We start from the raw sequence: 20096 nt of genomic DNA on the forward strand, positions 1-20096 counted from the left end.
CCGAAACAGTGGTTCCCCCCCACATATCAGGTATCAACGTACTCAGGACAAATTGCACAATAACTTTTGCAGTCCAATTTCTCCTGTTACCCTTGGTAAAATAAAAAAAATTGAACCTGAAGACCTCACAGGTCTCAGCAGAGTGCACGCACGTTATGTGGTCTCAGGACTTGGGCCCAAGGCACAGGGTCAGTGTCCGTCTAGACCTACCGTGCGTGCGGCGTCGCTACCGCGGACGCCCACAAGTGCTGCAGACTGCAGCATGGCGACAGAGACAGCCGCACTACAACAGTGCCCTGGAGAGGCGCACTGTCGGATGCTAGTACTGAGGCGGATGAGGATTGTGGCCTGTAGGTTGCCAGTGACTGGCGCTGACTCTAAGCTAAGTCCCTATTCACATTCGTAATATCAGAGGAAAGGGGTTTCATAATAAGTAATTTTCAAGTCCGTACATCCATCATCATACACACAGTAGCAAACTAAAGTCTATACTAGCGCATGGCCGAGCGGCCATGCGGCCCTTTTATAGCCGTGCGCTTCCGGGACCTTCCAGATCTGAGATGGCCCAATCAGATGAGTAGAAGGACCTGAGCACGTGACTCCCGATCTCCAATAGGGGATCGTCTCGTGAGCATGCCCAGTAGCGTGACGAGAGGACTTAGCCACTGGGGTGGCTTGCTGCAGGGCAACCTGCGCTGCTATTGCTGACCCAGAGGTGGCAGCAACAACCAGTCCCACAGAGCTGGTCTGAGCAGAGCGCCTGGGAAGCCGAGATTGCTGTGCAGGTTCCTGAGCGGTCTGAGAAGAATGGGAGACCGCTGTATGCAAGGCTCTGGATTCCTGCTGTGCAGTTGCCGGAACCCGACGCCTAACACATAATGAAGCTGTGACTGAGATCCACTGTAGTAGGTATAAGTTCATAGGCACGAAGATAAATGAAACCCAATGAAATCACTAATATACCTTAAGTTACGCCGCTGTATGGGAGTGTTGCTATTAGGGACGCAGCCTCCGGCCCTGACGCGCTCTTTTCGCCCTGCTTCTTCGGGGGGGAGCGTGTCTGAGTCAGGGGGTGTGAGGATTTGAATACAATGTTTGACTAATGGGAAATTATAATTCCAGTGACATCCGCGGTTGTTGGCTGTAACGGCGCATGACAAAAGAGAGACTTCAGAGCTCCGATCATGTGATCTGTGACGTGCCAACAGTATCCAAAGGAAGCGGAGGGACGTGACAGCCACATCAAGATCAGACGTAAGGAACTCTCTATTTGTCGGCTACCCACGCATGCTCCTCACCAAAGCTGAGGGAAAATTTAAAGTGGCATTGCCTGAGAACTATAAGGTGTGTTAATAAAAATGCTGTTTAAAATCAATAATATGGATTGATGGATGTGAAATTCAAAAGTTAAAAAAGAAGGAATCCCTAAGATCAGTGTAAAGAGTATGAATGAAAAGTAATCTATTAGTGTTATGACAAGCAATAATATTAAAATATGTGAGTGGTATGATGTGTAAAGCTAATATAAAGCACATTTATATAAGATATGCTATTGACAGTAGCATAGCTACTGGGGGGGCAGAGGGGGCCGTTGTCCTGGGCCCAGTCACATGCAGGGGCCCACTGGGAGACATGGCTAGTATCTGAGGTGTCAGGGAGAGAGCAGCACAATGCCGGCTCCCCTGTCTGACAGACTGCACAGCGGCAGGTTGCCGAGCCTGTCTGTGTGCAGTGTACGGTGCTGCTGTTTCACCGGAGGAGTTGTTTCCTGGCCAGCAGAAGCTGCAGTTTCTGCCGTGCAGGCTCTGGTTGTCTCAGCCACACTGGGTCCCAGTGCCATCTGTGTGCATACACTGGACACTTCCTGGTCCTGCCTCAATTCTTTTTTTTTTGATCAAATAGATTTTTATTAATCAGAATTCAAAATACAGAATATACAGTAAATCTTCCACACACAATAGATTTACAAATTGAACATCCCTGTTCCACCCCCATGTAGACAGCTTATATAACTCTTTTCTCCATATGATTTCTCTTACACCGTAATTTACCATTAGTCATCCTCTTTACCCATATTGTCAATCAAACCATACAAAACAGAAATGTTCCTATGTCCGGGTATTAATGGTTTATCCACAACACCAGCATTGTAAAATATAGCACATTCCCACCAGTTAGACTGTACCGTATCGTAACCAGGGATTCCACAACCTCTCATAGGTTTTAGAATTGCCTCTTTTAGCATATATCCTTTCCTCCAGCCGGATGATACAAGACACCTGTTTCACAAACTCTCTCCCAGAAGGTGGTTCTTTCCTGATCCAGTTCCTCGCAATCAGCTTCCTTGCTACATATAGTAGTCTGGCTATAGCAAGCTTTGCACTGTTAACTATTTCAATTTCCTCCACATATCCCAGTATGCAGACCAGTGGGTTTTTGGGTATAACACTTCCGTAAGCCCCTTCTATTCTGTTAATGACATTAAACCAGAACGCAGATAGCCTGGGACAAGTCCACATCATATGAAGGATTCCGACATCAGACCCCTCACATCTTGGACAGTCAGAGTTGTCCCTCAGCCCAATTTTAAACATCAGAAGGGGGGTACGGTACACACGATGGATCACATGAAGATGGGACAACCTAGCTGGTTCACTCATAGTGAGTTTGGGGACATATTCTAGGACGCTGTCCCATACCTCGTCAGTCATCACCCCAATCTCTCCCTCCCATTTGGATCTTGCTTGAAGTGGGAACCCCATTAAATGTGTATGCAATATATCTTTGTAGGTGTTAGATATTACCCCTTTTGTAAGTCCATCACCACCACATATATAGTCCAACACTATGTCAGATTGTATCTGCAGGTTTCTGGAAAGTTTTTGAGCCGTACCTGACAGTAGTGATACCATTCAGAATCCGGCAACTGAAACTCACTCTATAATTGCACAAACGGTCTCAGCTCCCCGTTATCCATAATTTGAGACATTAATGTCAGCCCCCTATGTTTCCAGCCTTCCAGTCTCCCAAGTTTCTGAATCTCTGGGAGGTTATTATTATCCCATATAACTGTGAATCTAGTCAACCCGGTCACCCCTCTCACCCTCTTTAGTCTGTTCCACAGGTCTTGTAAGAGTCGCAGAGTGGGACACCCGTCTCCCATTACACCCATCTTCCCATCCTCTAGGCCAAGTATCAACGGGCTTCTATTTAGTACGTATTCCAGCACTCCTCTGACGCCTGCATTCTCTTGATTAGACCACCCTCTGAGATGTTGACTTTGGGCAGCTAAAAAATACAGTTCCGGATTTGGTAGTGCCAGTCCCCCCTCATCCTTTGGTCTTTGCAAGGTTTCAAGCCTTATTCTAGGTTGTTTCTTACCCCATACCAAGGCCCTAAACAGTGAATTCACCTCTCCGAACCTTTTCTGCGGTATCCAGATTGGGGAGTTGTGTAATATATATAAAAGCTTGGGCATTAAAACCATTTTAAGTAGATTAATCCTTCCCACCACCAACAAGTGTAATTTGTTCCAAGTATCCACCTTAATTCTTAGAATTGCCAGTAGGGGTACTAGATTAGTATTAAGGTACTCAGTCACCGGTAGGGAAACCTGTATCCCCAAATATTTAAACATTTCCACACATTGTAGTTTGTTGGCCCCTATGTCTTCCTGAGTCCATACCACCTCCTTGTCCACTTTAAATAGACTTGATTTAGACCAATTTATGGTCAGTCCTGAGATCTCACTGAACCCCTCAATGGTCTGCACAGCATGATCCAATGAAGCCGAGGGGTCATCTAGGAATAACAAAAGGTCATCCGCATACAGGGCCACCTTTTCCTCCAAATCGCCATATTGAAACCCCTTTATTGCCTTGTTGCGTCTAATAGCAGCTGCCAATGGCTCTATCGCAATAGCGAACAGGAGCGGCGACAGTGGACAGCCTTGCCTCGTTCCTCTATGCAGCTGTATTCCCGCGGACATTACCCCATTAATCTTAACTCTAGCTGTGGGTTGAGTATACAATAGCTGAATCCACGCTGTAAATTGAGGACCAAAGCCCATACTATACAGTACTCTCCACAGGTATGACCATTCTACAGAGTCAAAGGCTTTATGGGCATCAAGTGAGGCTATCACCCTCCCACCTGGGTTATCGACGGGCAACTGCAGATTGAGATATAGTCTCCGTATATTGGCTGCTGTTGATCTGTTGGGCATAAACCCCGATTGATCCATATGGATCAATGTATCAACAACACCAGTAAGTCGGTTCGCCAGCACTTTAGCCAGTATTTTCACATCAGCTGTCAGCAAGGATATTGGCCTGTATGAATCTGGAATTCCTGGATTTTTACCGTCCTTAGGAATCACCACTATCACCGCCTCCCGCATAGACGCAGGCAAAATCCCTTCTTTCATAGCCTCCTCAAACACTATTAATAGCTTGGGTAGCAGAATTTCTTCTAGGTGTTTATATATATCCGCAGGAAGACCGTCTGCTCCCGGGGCCCTCTCATTAGTCATGCCATGCAGAGCCATCTCCAACTCCTCTACTGTGATAGGAGACTCCAACTTATCCCTATCTTCCATAGATAGTGTCGGAAGCAGTCCCGCTCCTAGAAATGCCTCCGCCCCCCCTTCCCCTCCCATTCTACTCGATGAATAGAGGTTCTGGTAAAAACCTGCGAAGACCTCCAGAATTTCGGGCGTCTCAGTAACCCTTGTCCCCTTTGCAGTATCCATACTATGTATAAATGAGCTGCCTCTTCTGGGCTGCAGCTATAGTCGACAATAGATGACCAACTTTTTCCCCTTCTTCATAGAATCTAATCTTCTGAAAAGCCTGCTTCTTAGTTGCTTTATCTAGTAGTAACCTATTGACCCTTTCATGTGCCTGCCTAAGGGTATGTGCAAACGCTGCGGATTCCGCTGCGTTTCCGCAGCGTTTTTGGCCGCTGCGGACCCGCAGCAGTTTTAGCTGCGGTGTACAGTACCATTCAAATGAATGGTAAAAAAAAAAACGCTGTGTAGACGTTGCGGAAAAATCAGCGCGGATTTGCTGCGGTTTTGAAACCGCAGAAAGAAGTGACATGTCAATTCTTTCTGCGGAATCTGCAGCGGGTTCCTAACTCCATTGTGGAGATGGTGAATCCGCAGGACCAAACCGCAGTCAAAACCGCAGATAATCCGCAGGTCTTTTGACCTGCGGTTTATCTGCGGTTTTTGCAAAATCCGTGCGGATTAATCCACAGCGGATTCCGCAGCGTCTGCACACACCCTAAGTGTCAGTTGAGTGTCGGGTGTAGCGTGCTGTGCCATTTCTATTTCCGCCCTAGTTAGGGCTTCCAGACTATCCACCTCATCTCGCTTAGTTTGTGTCTTTCTCCTACATATATCCCTGTATAGAATTCCCCGGAGATATGCCTTCATGGCGTCCCATACCACCAGAGGATGAGCACTATCATCATTTTGGACAAAGAATTCCCCAATCTCCCACATGATGCCCTGCATATTTATATGTTGTATCCAGGCCGGATGTAACTTCCACTCTTCCCTTATCCCCCCTCTCAAACGCTCCCGTTTAATGGACACAAGGATGGGACTGTGGTCCGAGATCACTCTCGGTAAGTATTGCACATCCCCCACCACTGCATTCATCAACTCATTAGCTAATGCCATGTCGATGCGGAATAGGGTATTATAAGAAGCTGAATAGCAGGAGAAGCACTGTTTCCCGTCATTTCTTACCCTCCAAATGTCCCTGCCTCAATTCTAAATATGGTCCTGCCTCAGTAACTGCAAGCTTCATGGTAAGTGGGGATGGGATTTATTAAATTCTTTCAGCTTAGGAATGTCATGGTCACTGTGGGATGAATGTGAGAGGATGGGGGTATTGTGTGGCAGTGGGGACAGGGCATAGGGGGTGAATGTGAGAGGATGGGGTATTGTGAGGGCTAGGGCACAGGGTGAATGTGAGAGGATGAGGGTATTGTGAGGCAGGGGGGACAGGGCACAGGAGATGCATGTGAGAGGATGGGGATTTTGTGAGGGCTAGGGCACGGGGGTTAATATGAGAGGATGGGGATATTGTGGGGGCTAGGGCACGGGAGGGTGAATGTGAGAGGATGGGGTATTGTGAGGCAGGGGAGACAGGGCACAGAAGGAGTGACAGGGCACAGGGGGTGAATGTGAGGATGGGGTATTGTGGGGGCTAGGGCACAGGGTGAATGTGAGAGGATGAGGGTATTGTGAGGCAGGGGGGACAGGGCACAGGAGATGCATGTGAGAGGATGGGGATTTTGTGAGGGCTAGGGCACGGGGGTTAATATGAGAGGATGGGGATATTGTGGGGGCTAGGGCACGGGAGGGTGAATGTGAGAGGATGGGGTATTGTGAGGCAGGGGAGACAGGGCACAGAAGGAGTGACAGGGCACAGGGGGTGAATGTGAGGATGGGGATATTGTGGGGGCTTAGTCACGGGGGTTAATGTGAGAGGATAAGGGTATTGTGAGGTGGGGGGGCGGTGCAGGGAAGAATGTGAGAGGATGGGGGTATTGTGAGGCAGGGGAGACAGGGCACGGGGGGTGAATGTGAGAGGATGGGGTAGTGTGACGCAGGGGTGATGGAACGGAGGGTGAATATGAGAGGATGGGGGTATTGTGGGGCAGGAGTGACAGGGCACAGAGGGTGAATGTGAGAGGATGGGGTATTGTGAGGCAGGGGAGACAGGGCACGGAAGGAGTGACAGGGCACAGGGGGTGGATGGGGATATTGTGGGGGCTTGGTCACGGGGGGATTGATGTGAAAGGATGGGAGTATTGTGAGGCGGGGGGACAGGGCACATGGGGTGAATGTGAGAGGATAAGGGTATTGGGAGGCAGGGGGGGAGGTGCAGGGGTGAATGTGAGAGGATGAGTGTATTGTGAGGCAGGGGAGACAGGGCACTGGGGGTGAATGTGAGAGGATGGGGGTATTGTGACGCAGGGGTGATGGAACGGAGGGTGAATGAGAGGATGGGGGTATTGTGAGGCAGGGGAGACAAGGCACGGGGGGGTGAATGTGAGAGGATGGGGGTATTGTGACGCAGGGGTGATGGAACGGAGGGTGAATGAGAGGATGGGGGTATTGTGAGGCAGGGGTGACAGGGCACAAGGGGTGAATGTGAGAGGATGGGGATATTGTGGGGGGTAGGGCACGGGGGGTTAATGTGAGAGGATGGGGGTATTGTGAGGCAGGGAGGACAGCATGGGGTGAATGTGAGAGGTTGAAGGTATTGTGAGGCAGTGGTGACGGCACAGGGGGTGAATGTGAGAGGATGGGGATATTGTGAGGGCTAGGGCATGGGGGGTTAATGTGAAAGGATGGGGGTATTGTGAGGCAGGGAGGACAGGGCACAGGCGGGGAATGTGAGAGGATGGCGTGTGGGAGGGGGACAGGGGAGAGAATTTGGTCAAGAGGGCAACGGTGAATTTCTTTCTCCAAGCGGCAGCATTCCACTCTGAATCTATCTACTATTTTATGTTGGATAATTTACCTGCTGGGTTGGTATTGGGGCATATTCATAACCCTGTTATTGATTGGTGTCAGAAGGAGATTGTTAAATGGACCCCCAATTGTTGCAAGAAATGTCTAAACACTACAAATATGCTCTGCTAGTCTGAAGGGTTTGCCGGGGTAACTGAAGAACTTTGGAGATGTGTTCTCGAAAAAAATATATGGAGATAATACCTCCCCATCGTCCCTATGATTGTGCTATTGATCTTATTCCTAGCACCAAATTGCCTGAAGATCGTCTTTACAATTTGTCGAGGCATGAACGGAGCGCTATGAAAGAATATGTTAACAGTTTACAGAAGGGTCATATCCATCCTTCCTCCTCCCTTGTAGCTGTCAGATTTTTCTTTGTTAAAATATTTACACACTTCTACTCATTCCCAACCTATATATTTGCTTCTGGGAGCCAGGGTGTTTTCTAAACTTGATCTTAAAGGGGCTTACAATTTGATACGCAGGGGGATGAGTGGAAAACAGCACTTTTAAAGTCTGAGGGTCTTATTGAAAACCTTGTCATGACATTTGGATTATCTAATGCACCTGCTGTGTTTCAAAATTTTATGAATTATATTTTCTCTGATTGGAAGTTGTGTTGTGATTGACCTGGATGGTATTCTAATTTTCTCGCTTGATTTTAAACTCTCACCAGAAACATGTCCGTGTTGTGTTACAGAGATTGAGGGAAAACTCTTTGCTAAATTAGAGAAATGTGCTTTTTCTGTTCAGGAAATTTCATTCTAGGGGTTTATCTTGTCAGCAGAAGGGTTTAAGATGGACCCAGGTGGTTAGATGCAGGCCATGACTGATTGGGCTCAACTTCATGATCTTGAAGCGTTATCTGGGAGTCGCTAACTATTGTACAGTAGAAAATTTATCAAGGGTTTCTCTCAGATTGCTAAACTTCTTACTGACCTTACACGTAAGGGGGCGAATCTCAAGGTTTAGTAGCTGGGTGCTATCAGGGCTTTCTGATCCAACCTGATCTTCAAGAACGGTTCATTGTGGAGGTGGATGCTTCGGAAATCACAGTGGGAGCAGTTTTATCGCAGGGGCTTAAAACTGACTAACCTACGTCCTTGTGCTTATTTTTTTTTCAAAAAAATTTTTCGCCAGAAGAAACAAAAAATGATGATCCAAATCGGGAGTGACTTGCTGTTAAATTGGCCTTTGAGAAATGGAGGTATTTTTTGTAGGGGATGGTTCACCTTCTTAACGATGATCACTGATCACAAGAATCTAGCTTACATTGAATTACAGACCAGATGGTCCTTGTTTTTCTGTAGGTTTAATTTTTCTATTACATTCACGCCGGGGTCTAAGAATGTGAAAGCTGATGCATTACCTCGTAGTCTCAATTCACTTTATCCTCCAGAACTTCCATCCTCAATTATTCCTAAGGGTACTGTGGTTTCCATGGTAACCATGGAATTGGAAGAGGAGATTTATAGAGTCCAATAGTTGGCTCCTTCCACTACTCCAGGGTCCAAATTATTTGTGCCTGTGTACCTAAGATTGCGGGTGTTACAGGAATTTAATGATTCTGTCTTGAGTTGTCATCCTGGGGGTTACTGCTACACGGAGAGTCATTGCAAGACTTCTTTGGTGACAGTCCATGCATAGTAGTATTAAAAAGGTTGTCCACTACTTTAAATTAATCCCCCAATGAATTCCCCCGGGGCCCCTAATGAATTTCGTAAATACCTTATGTTGCCTATACTGCCTGTGAGTGGTGCTATCCGTGACCGCTCACAGGCAGCACATGACCCAGCACTGACGTCACGACAAGTGAGGCGTGACTCAGCACTGGGTCCCCGCGGTGGCTGCTGGGTTGTGGGCGGGATTAACCCCACGTGACACCCAGCATCCACCACGCGCTTTATCAATGAATGGGCGCGAGGTGGTTGCTGGGTGTGACGCAGGTGGACAACCCCGTCCACAGCCTGGCAGCCAGCGCAGAAGGAGGAAGAGGGACCCCCAGCTGCTGCCAGCACTTGTCGGGACGTCAGCGGAAGCAAGAGCCGGCTGCAGCTGGGGGTCATGTGCTGCCTGTGAGCGGCCAGCGATAGCGCCACTCACAGGCAGTATAGGCAACATGAGGTGTTAACAAAATTCATTAGGGGCCCCGGGGGATACATTGGGGGGTTAATTTAAAGTAGTGGACAACCCCTTTAAAGATTTTATATCAGTTTTTAAAGTCTGCGCACCCGCTAAAGTCATTCATAGTCGACCGGGTGGGGAATTGGCTCCATTGACTCATTTGTCCATGGATTTCATTACGGATTTACCTCTGTTTGGTGAGAAAACTGCTATCTGGGTTGTAGTTATCCTATTCAGTGAACAAGCTAAATTTGTTCCTTTGTCAGGTTTACCTAATGCAAAGACACTCTCCAGGTTGTTTATTTCTCATATTGTAAGGTTACATGGGATCCCTCTTAACATTGTGTCGGTTAGAGGAGTACAATTTCTCTCTAAATTCTGGAGAGCTTTTTTTTGTGAACTCGTGATTGACTTGTCATTTTCATCTGCTTACCACTCTGAATCCAATGGTCAGACTGAGAGGACAAATCAATCTTTGGAGTTAATTTTAAAGTGCTTTGTGGCAGCTTGGCAGGAGGATTGGTCTTTGTTTTAACTTCAGTTTGCTTTTAATAGTCAAGTAAATCAGTCTACTGAAATCTCATCATTTTTCTGTAATTATGATTTTCATTCCCATTTTGTTGAATTTTCTAGGATTAGTTCTGAATGTCCTGCAGTGGAGGGTGCCGCACAGAGACTTGGGGATGTCTGTAGGGAGGTTTAAAAGAATTATTGGGACTACTCAGATTGGCCAAAAACAGTAGGCCTATTGAAGACATTCGGTGAGTCGTGTTTTTAAATTGAAGATAAGGTTTGGTTGTCATCTAGGGACATTAAACTAAAAGTACCATTGGCGAAATTGGGTAGAAAGTTTATTGGTCCATATGAAACCCTAGAGGCGGTCAATCCTGTGGCATTTAGAATAGAGCTTCCTCCATCTCTTTGCATCCCTAATGTGTTCTATAATCCCTATTAAAGGAGTTTGTCCCTTGGGCATTTTCTCCCTCATCCGCGCCTCCTCTGGTTTCTGTCGAAGGTGGCTTGGTGAATGAGGTTCAGAGGGTTGTGGATTCTGAAAGGATCCAAAATTCCCTCCAAAACCTCTTCCAATGGAGGGGATTATCACGGACATGGTTTGTGGAACCACTGTACTACGGACCACAGAGAGCCTGGAGGGGCGTGACTAAGCGAGCACCGGATTGTTCACTAGGGCCTCTGATGGTGAGGTTAGACTTGGCTCCGGTTGAAAATCAGGTGCCACTCCGGGAAAGACCAACGGATGCGCAGCAGCTGGACCCAGTAGGATAGACTGAATGGTGCAGCAGGCAGCGTTTGTATCGGAGTGCAGCAGGCAGGATCTGCACCAGGCATGTCTGCCGAGTAAGCACTTCTTATTACTTGAAATCAAGAATAGAAGTGATCAGAATGGCCAGGCACAGCTGCACTACTACGGGACTACAGATAGAAACCGGCTCCGGGACCTCGGGTGCCACCCCACATAAAGTTCAACAGTTGAAATTCCAAATGCAAATGTAAAGAAGGACCCGTAGAAGCGCATACCGGCGCGAAAAGGCCGTCCGTAGCGTCTCCTCTTCACACTTCCTTGCTGTTTTTAAGTGACTTTCAAATAAAGGACATAAATGGGACAGTTAGTGCCTGTTCCACTCCTGCTTTACATTTGCACTTCCTATTACTTGGACCTAGCTTTTCTATTAACCCACCTTACTCCTTCACCATGTTTACATATGCATTTACAGTGTTTGCTCCACTAATCCTCACTCTCCTTTGCTATCCCCAAACCCCAGCACTCTCTAACCAAAATCATCTTCCCTTCCCTCTTTCCTCACCACCTGACCTCCTCTGCTGACCTGCTCCTCAACCTCAGATCTGTACTCCTAATAAAACAAGCCGGCCACTCTTTCTCCCACCTGCTCTCCCTCTCTCTGCTGCTTCTCACTGCTGGCGACATATCTCCCAAATCTGGACCCCCACAGCTAATACCTCCTATTAATTCCTCCTCCTACCGCTCCTTATGTCGCCAACGTAAAACCTGTGCCCTTGACGCCCCTCCCCCTGCTCCCTCTCTTGAGCACTCTGGAATGCCCGCTCCATCTGCAATAAGCTTTAGGTGATTCATGACCTCTTTCTCTCTCACAATCTTGCCTTCTTTGGCCTCACAGAAACATGGCTGACACCCTCTGACACTGTCTCCCTTGCTGTGCTGTGTTACGACGGCCTCCACTTCACCCACACTCCTCGCCCCGGCAACAGACATTGTGGAGGAGTGGGTCTTCTCCTTTCTACTAACTGCACCTTTAACCCAATCCCCCCTCTTCCCTCCCTTATCCTCCCCTATTTTGATGTCCACTCAATCTGCATCTACTCTCCCTCCAACCTCCAAGTGGCCGTCATATACCCACTTCCGGGCCCGGCCACTGCCTTTATTGACCAATTCTTTACCTGGCTTCTTCATTTTTTTCCATTGACATTCCCACTATCACCATGGGCGATTTCAACACCCCCACTGATTCCCTTCAGTCAACAGCCTCCAAATTCCTATCACTTCATCTTTTGGACTTACCCAGTGATCCTTCTCAGCCACTCACACAGACGGACATACATTAGACCTGATCTTCACCCGTCTCTTCTCTCTAACCTCACAACCTCCCCTCTCCCTCTATCTGACCACCATCTACTCACTTCCTCATCTCTGTCCTCCACACCTGTCACCCATGTCCAGAAACATGCGCACCATCGCAGAAACCTCGCACACTTAGACACCCACACGCTCTCTGACTCTGTTCTACCACTGGCAACCATATCCTCACTCCACAACACAGACAGTGCCACTGCTTTCTACAATGACACGATCGCCCATCTCGTTCATGGCAGAGTGCAACGTATCAATAGACAACCCTGGCACAATAACATCACTAAAAAGCTCCGGCAAGTGTCCAGAATTGCAGAGCGACGTTGGAAGAAAACAAATTCGCAAGATGATTTCACTGCATTCAAACAGGCAACACTGGCTTTCAAATCTACCCTCACCTCTACTAAACAGGCCTACTTCACAACCCTCGTATCTTCCCTATCCTACAACCCCAAACAGTTATTCAAAACTTTTAACTCCCTTCTCCACCCACCACTGCCCCCTCCAACCTCCTTCATATCTGCTAAGGACTTAGCCACACACTTCAAAAATAAAATCGACCAAAGAAGGTAAGTCTTTATTGTTCAACCACCACAACCCCTTTGTATACTAGACCAATGCCCAAACCCCATAACCTCCCTCTCCAACATCACTGAAGGGGAGCTTAATTGTCTTCTCTCCAAATCACACCACACCACTTGTGCACTCGACCCCATCCCACTTCCTCTCCAACCTCACCACCACACTTATCCCATCCCTAACCCACCTCTTCAACCTACCACTAACTTCTGGTACCTTCCTTTCTGCTTTCAAACATGCCACATTCACGCCTATCCTTAAAAAGCCAACCCTCGACCCAACCTCTATGTCCAGCTATCGCACAATATCGCTGCTCCCATTCGCTTCTAAACTCTTGGAGCAGCACGTCCATGCTGAACTTTCCTCCCGCCTCTCATCTAACTTGCTCTTTGACAATCTGCATTCTAGTTTCCATCCCCATCATTCCACTGAGACTGCCCTGACCAAAATTACTAATGACCTACTTACAGCCAAAGCTAACAGACAATACTCTATACTCCTCCTTCTATACCTGTCCTCTGCTTTCAACACAGTTGACCACTGCCTCCTACTACAGATCCTATCCTCCTTTGGCATCAAAGACCTCACCCTATCCTGGATCTCCTCATACCTTTCCAACCGCACATTCAGCATCTTCCACTTCCACACTACCTCCTCATCCCACCCTCTCTCTGTTGGGAGTCCGCCAAGGCTCTGTTCTAGAACCCCTACTCTTCTCAATCTATACACTTGGTCTGGGACAACTCATAAAGTTCCATGGATACAAGTACCACCTATATGCTGATGACACTCAGATCTACCTCTCTGCTGCCCAATATTCTGGAGTGTCTATCAGCCATATCCTCCTCCTTTCGCTTCATCAAACTCAATGTGGACAAATCTGAACTCACCATCTTTTCTCCATTTCGCAGATCATCCTTACCTAATCTATCACAATTAATGACATCACTCTTTCCCCCATACCGGAAGTTGGCTGCGTCGGAGAAACCCTTGACTCTACCCTGTCCTTCAAACCACACAACCAAGCTCTTTTCACCTCCTGTCGCCTTCAGCTCAAAAATATCTCCAGAATCCATCCTTTTCTCGACCTTCAATCTACTAAAATGCTTGTGCATGCCTTCATCATCTCCCGCCTCGACTACTGCAACATCCTTTTCTGTGGCCTCCCCACTAACACTATCACACCTCTCCAGTCCATCCTTAACTCTGCTGTCCGAATAATTCATCTCTCTCCTTGCTACTCCTCCCATTCTCCCCTCTGCAAATCTCTTCAGTGGCTCCCATTCCCTCAGCATATACATCTCAAATTACTAATACTGACCTACAAAGCCATCCATAACCTGTCTATTCCATATATCTCTGAATTAATCTCCTGATATCTTCCCTCATGTAATCTCCGGTCCTCCCAAGACCTCCTTCTCTCCTTCACACTTATTCGCTCCTCACCTAATCGCCTCCAAGACTTCTCCCGAATATCCCCCTTCCTCTGGAATTCTGTGCCCCAACACGTCTGACTATCAACCACATTTGGATCCTTCAAACGGAACCTGAAAACCCACCTCTTCAAGAAAGCTTACAGCCTGCAATGACCACGTTGCCTTCTCACCAACACCGGAGCTGCTGCAACCCCCCAACCTACTGTTTCCTCCACCGTCCTGTAGAATGTATGCCCACAAGGGCAGGGTCCTCTCCCTTCTGTATCTGTCTGTCATTGGTAGCTTGTTTACTGTTAGGCTGGGTTGACACATGGCGTTTTTTTCGCGTTTCCGCAGCGGTTTTTACAGCGAAAAATAAGCATCCCATGCATTCCTATGGGATTCCGCAATGCTGTGCTAATGCTGCAGTTTTTACCGCGGCGGAATTGCTTTGCGGTAAAAAAACGCAGCATGCTCATTAATTTTTCGGAATCGCGGAGATCCCGCACCCATAGGAATGCATTGTTCTGCTTACTTTCCGCATGTGGCTGTGCACACCATGCGATAAGTAAGCAGAACATTTGCGGATGGTACCCACGGTCCGGAGGAGAGGAGACTGTCCTCTGGTCTTTGGGTACCATATCCCTGTAAAAATTAGAATTTGAAATAAAAAATATTGTTATTCTCACCTTCCGACGTCCCGCGCTGCCTTCCCGCCTCTCTCCACGTTCCCGATCCCAGTAAGCCTTTGCGAGCGATGACGTCCGTTCTCGCGGGATCGTGAAGTCTCGCGGTCATTCGCACGACGTCATCACGAATGACCGTTAGACGTCGCGATCCCGCGAGAACAGACGTCATCGCGGTAATTGTCACAAAGGATTATTGGGACCGGGAGCGTGGAGAGAGGTGGGAAGGCTGCGCGGGACGTCGGAAGGTGAGAATAACAATATTTTTTTATTTTATTATTATTTACATTCTATCTTTTACTATTGATGCCGCATAGGCGACCTCAATAGTAAAAACTTGGTAACACTCGTCAAATACTATGTTTGACGAGTGTGACCAACCTGTCAATCAGTTCTCCAAGCGATGCTCCAGATCGCTTGGAAAAACGCTAGCAATTCTGCAAGTTAATTACGCTTGCAAAATGCTAGTTTTTCCGCGGGAAAATCGCGGGAATTTAAAATGCGATTTTCCCACGGAATGGAATTCCAGAACTCTTGCGGTAATTTCCGCGAGAGTTCCACTACGTGTGAACCCAGCCTAAGTGATATCTGTAATTTGTATGTAACCCCTTCTCATGTACAGCACCATGGAATCAATGGTGCTATATAAATAATAATAATGTAACAGACCAGGATGCACGTAGAAGGCTATCTTCTTTTTGTGCAGCATTACTATCCGGAGCTCTAACTGTTTGTGATAACATGAACGGCTTTGGCTAGGGCCATTCCATTAACAGATGAAACCATCAAAGGACTCTAAAGACGTCGAATGGGGATCTGGTACCGATCTACCACTGCTTGCTGCATGAAGTTCTCTGCTGCACTGAAATTCGACCGTCTCAATGAACCGAGAGCCTCCACATGTTATGAACACGGTTAAGATCAATGGTGAAGAGGAATTACTCACATCCAAGAGAGCCTCTCCTACAGATCCTAGGCTTGGGAATTTTCCGACCACTTGGGGCAAGAACAAATAAGATGTATAGTGCTACCACAATGAAAGCACAAACCCCCAAATAAATCTCTTGTCATTCAGCTAGTTTTACGAGGTCAACCTGCATAGTTTCAGTGGAAACAGCAGACTTAGAAGGCTGAAGAACAAGCGGCCTCTGGAAGGATGGAACTATACGAAGCGGTTTTCTCTCATGCGCTGTCTGTCTGGAGCGCTTCTGGAACTGAAGGTCAATATGGGGAGCCAGGGAAATAAGGTCATCTAGAGTAGAGTAAATGTTTCGACCTGACAGCTTGCCCTTGAACTTACTGGACAATCCCTCCCAGAAGGCTCCCATCAATGCCTCATTGTTCTAGCCAATTTCAGAAGCCAGGGTGTGGTACCGGACAGCATATTGGCTTACTTGTCTGGCGCAGACTGTGGAGGGAGGGTGCAGCAGAGGTGACATGACCTGACTCTTTGAACACCTTGCGGAACGTCCCCAGGAAGGCCTGCAGATGAGGTTTCAGGGTCCCCTCTCTCCCAAAAGGGATAGAGCCATGCCAGATCCTCTCCTAAAAGACAGACCATTAAAAAGGCTACTTTTGTCCGATCGGAGGGGAACTCGTTCAAAGTGCAGCAAGTTGATAAACCCTCGGCATTGCTTCGGATCCTTGTCAAAACATGGTGGTGCAGACAAAGGAGGACCCAGTCCAGGTGCAAGACTCACAGTCTTCCTTCCCGTGGTTGTTCCCTCCCGGGGAAAGACCTGGCTAGTCATTGCTTGCGTTGAGAAACATGTGATGGTGTCTCTGCGGCTTGTGTTTTGCATATATTTACATATTTCCCATAAGGGTGGGAGCATTGCCCTAGAATCACTGCGTTGAGAAACATGTGATGGTGTCTCTGCAGTGTTGGATGCTGATCTCCATGAGTTCATTCATCCCCATTTTTCACATTTTTTTTGCTGGCTGAATAGTCACTGCCGAGGTTGCCTCCACTTGGACTGAAGCGGATGCAGCAGCCGATGTCAGGGCATCCAAGTGGTCAGTGTACACAGATAGGAGAGGATTTTATCCTGCTGGGTCTTTGGTGGGTCATTTCCTGAAATAACTCCGAAAGCGGAGGGGTATTGGGATCAGGGGCTCCATGTCCTAAACAAACTGTCACGACTGCTGGTTGTGAAACCACAGTGCCATGGACTGAGGAGAGCCTGGAGGGGTGCAACTAAGCGACCACCTGGTTCTTCTTTAGAGCTCCCAATGATGGGGCTAGACTTGAGCTGCAGGTGGACGCCAGGTGCTACTCATGGACACACCCTGGAGCCACAGCAACTGACCCCAAAGGGGCAGGGATGAGCTTGGAGAGTCAGGCCAGCCAGAGACTGGTTAACAGGAAGATACCAGAACATGTACAGACAGCACAGGTTCACGAACACAGAACAAACTTAGGTATGGGATCACGGATGCAGGTTCAGACTGGACAGGAGAGGGTAGGGGTACAGGAGCTGACTAGGCAGATCAGGATCCAAACTAGGTACTGGCAGGATGAGTTTAGGATGAGGTTCAGACAGGACGATCAGGGTCAGGTTCAGGGAGCACAAATATGGGGACCTTACAATTAAGATGATAGGGAAATCACTAAACCCTAAAGTTGCTCATGCACCTCCCTATAGGGGAGGGTTCTTTAAATATCTGGTGTCTCCCAGTTATTGGGTGGGGGACATTACAGAAGTGTGCATGCTGGCCAATTTAAAAGCTGCTGTTTGTGACTGGACGATAAGCTAAATTGTAGCCTTGCATTTCAAATATCCTGTGTCTTCCCCACTCTTCTCTATACAGTAAATAGAAAGTATTCTTCCTAGTTACAAACAATCTGTGAGCTCATTTGAATCTCAGGGCCCAGGAGATGGGGTGCCATGTTTGGCACCTCTAGCAAAAGCCCCTTTGTGTTTGCAAAGGGAAAGACTAGAAGCAATGGGATGAAACTGAATGGGAGGAGACATAGATTAGATATTAGAAACAACTTTTTGACAGACTGATCAATGAGTGGAACAGGCTGCCAGGAGAGGTGGTGCGTTCTCCTTCAATAGAAGTCTACAAACAGAAGCTGGTGGACAGTCATCTGTCTGGGATGATTTAGTGAATCCTGCTTTGAGCAGGGGGTTGGACCAGATGCCCCAGGAGGTAACTTCCAACTCTACCATTCTATGCAATGCTGGTGTATCAATTTCACCATTTTGTTTAACAATTGTAACTCCACTACGGTTATACTTTTCCCTTATTGATTATATATTTCCTTCACAATGCCATTTACCTATTGGATTCATTTATTTTATATTTTGATAGATCGGATTTTTACAAATGTAGCAATATGAAATGTGTGTATTTTTTTCTTTAATTCTATTTTTAATGGGTGTGTTTTGAACTTGTTTTTATATTTTTTTTTTTCCATATTTTTTCATGTTTTTTTTAACTGTATTTTAATAGTTCCCTTAGGGTATGTGCACACGCTGCGGATTTGGCCGCGCGGATTTTTTAAAATCCGCAGGTAAATCTGCAGGTCAAAAGACCTGCGGTTTTACCTGCGGATTGCTCTGCGGTTCTGCCCTGCGGTTTTTCGTCTCCTCAATGGAGGAGATGGCAAACCGCAGCGGAATCCAAAGAAAGAATTGACATGTCAATTCTTTCTGCGGATTGAAAACCGCTGAAAAATCCGCACCGTCTGCACTGCGGTTTTCGTTTTCCATAGGCTATAAAGGTACTGTACACCGCAGCAAAAAACTGCTGCGGTTCCGCAGCGGCCAAATCCGCCGTGGAACCGCAGCAGAATCCGCAGCGTGTGTACGCGCTGCGGATTCTGCTGTGGATCCGCAGCGGATTTGGCCCTGCGGATCCGCAGCAGTTTCTGCTTTGGTGTACAGTACCATAATATCCTATGGGAAATGGAAACCGCAGTGCAGACGGTGCAGAATTTTCTGCGCGGATTTGCTGCGGTTTCTAATCGGCAGAAAGAATTAACATGTCAATTCTTTCTGCGGATTCCGCTGCGGTTTACCATCTCCTCCATTGTAGAGGTGATAAACCGCAGGCTAATCCGCAGATAAACCGCAGGTCTTTTGACCTGCGGATTTTGCTAAATCCGCGGGGATCAATCCGCAGCAGAATCCGCAGCGTGTGCACACACCCTTAGGGGACTTGAAGCTGCGATAATCTGATCACCTGTAATATACATACATGTTGTGACACTGAGTCACCTCTCACAGGCAAGCCGTGAGATGGGATAGTCAAGGAGTCTGAGGTCAGAAGCCAGGAGGGTATGTCATAAACGGAAGAGATAAAGGTGTAGTCAGATAACGTTCCGGGGTCAGAATACCAGGAGATAGCGGATCAGAGCTGAAGGGGTTAAACAGACGGATGGTCAAAACGAGGTCCAAGTTCAGGCAATGAAAGATCAAAGCACATAAAGGCCCCGTCACACTAAGCGACTTACCAGTGATCCCGACACCGATATCAAGGTGTCAGGATCGCTAGTAAGTCGCTATGTGATTGCTGGTGAGCTGTCACACAGACCCTGTAAAAAATAGAATCAAAATAAAAAATATAGTTATTCTCACCTTCCGACGTCCCGTTCAGTCATCCTGCCTCTCTCCACGCTTCGGTCCCAGTGATCCTTTGCGAGAATGACCGCGATTCGTCACGGTCGAGGGATAACAAAGTCTCGCGGTCATTCGTGCAAAGGATTACTGGGACCGGACCGTGGAGAGAGGCAGGATGGCTGAACGGGACGTCGGAAGGTGAGAATAACTATATTTTTTATTTTTTTTTTTACACCTGATCGCTGGTCTCCCGCCTGTCACACGCAGCGATGCGTGCTGGCCAGCGGGAGACCAGCGACCAAAGAAATGTCCAGAGGTTTCTTCCAGCGATCAGCGATACCGGCAGGGGGGCCGCTCGCTGATCGCTGTCACACACAGCGATCTCGCTGGTGAGATCGCTGTTACGTCACAAAAGTTGTGACTCGGCAGCGATCTCGCTACCGAGATCGCTTAGTGTGACGGGACCTTAACGCTAGGCACAGAGATAAACCACACAGTAACTGAATGTACGATTGACAGAGGTCTGGGAGAAACAGCTCAGTTAAGTAGCCTGTCAATCAC

The 20096-nt window shown here is 47.6% G+C and overlaps 1 protein-coding gene across 6 annotated transcripts in view; it reads left to right on the forward strand.

The window, feature by feature from the left end:
- The first annotated feature begins 1105 nt into the window (after positions 1-1105).
- ZNFX1 (zinc finger NFX1-type containing 1) overlaps positions 1106-20096 on the forward strand; it is a 53555-nt gene continuing 34564 nt past the window's right edge. For 3 of the 6 annotated variants that reach the window (XM_073555234.1, XM_073555238.1, XM_073555237.1), the window contains exon 1: positions 1106-1344. The gene's annotated coding sequence lies outside the window, so the exon portion shown is untranslated. Of the gene's footprint in view, positions 1345-10291; positions 10420-20096 lie in introns of all 6 variants that reach the window. The other 3 variants (XM_073555236.1, XM_073555239.1, XM_073555235.1) reach the window with 2 other exon arrangements.

This window comes from Dendrobates tinctorius, unplaced genomic scaffold (genome assembly GCF_039654945.1).
Source record: "Dendrobates tinctorius isolate UK_male_01 unplaced genomic scaffold, ASM3965494v1 ptg000223l, whole genome shotgun sequence".
In the NCBI taxonomy this organism is placed as follows: Eukaryota; Metazoa; Chordata; class Amphibia; order Anura; family Dendrobatidae; genus Dendrobates; species Dendrobates tinctorius.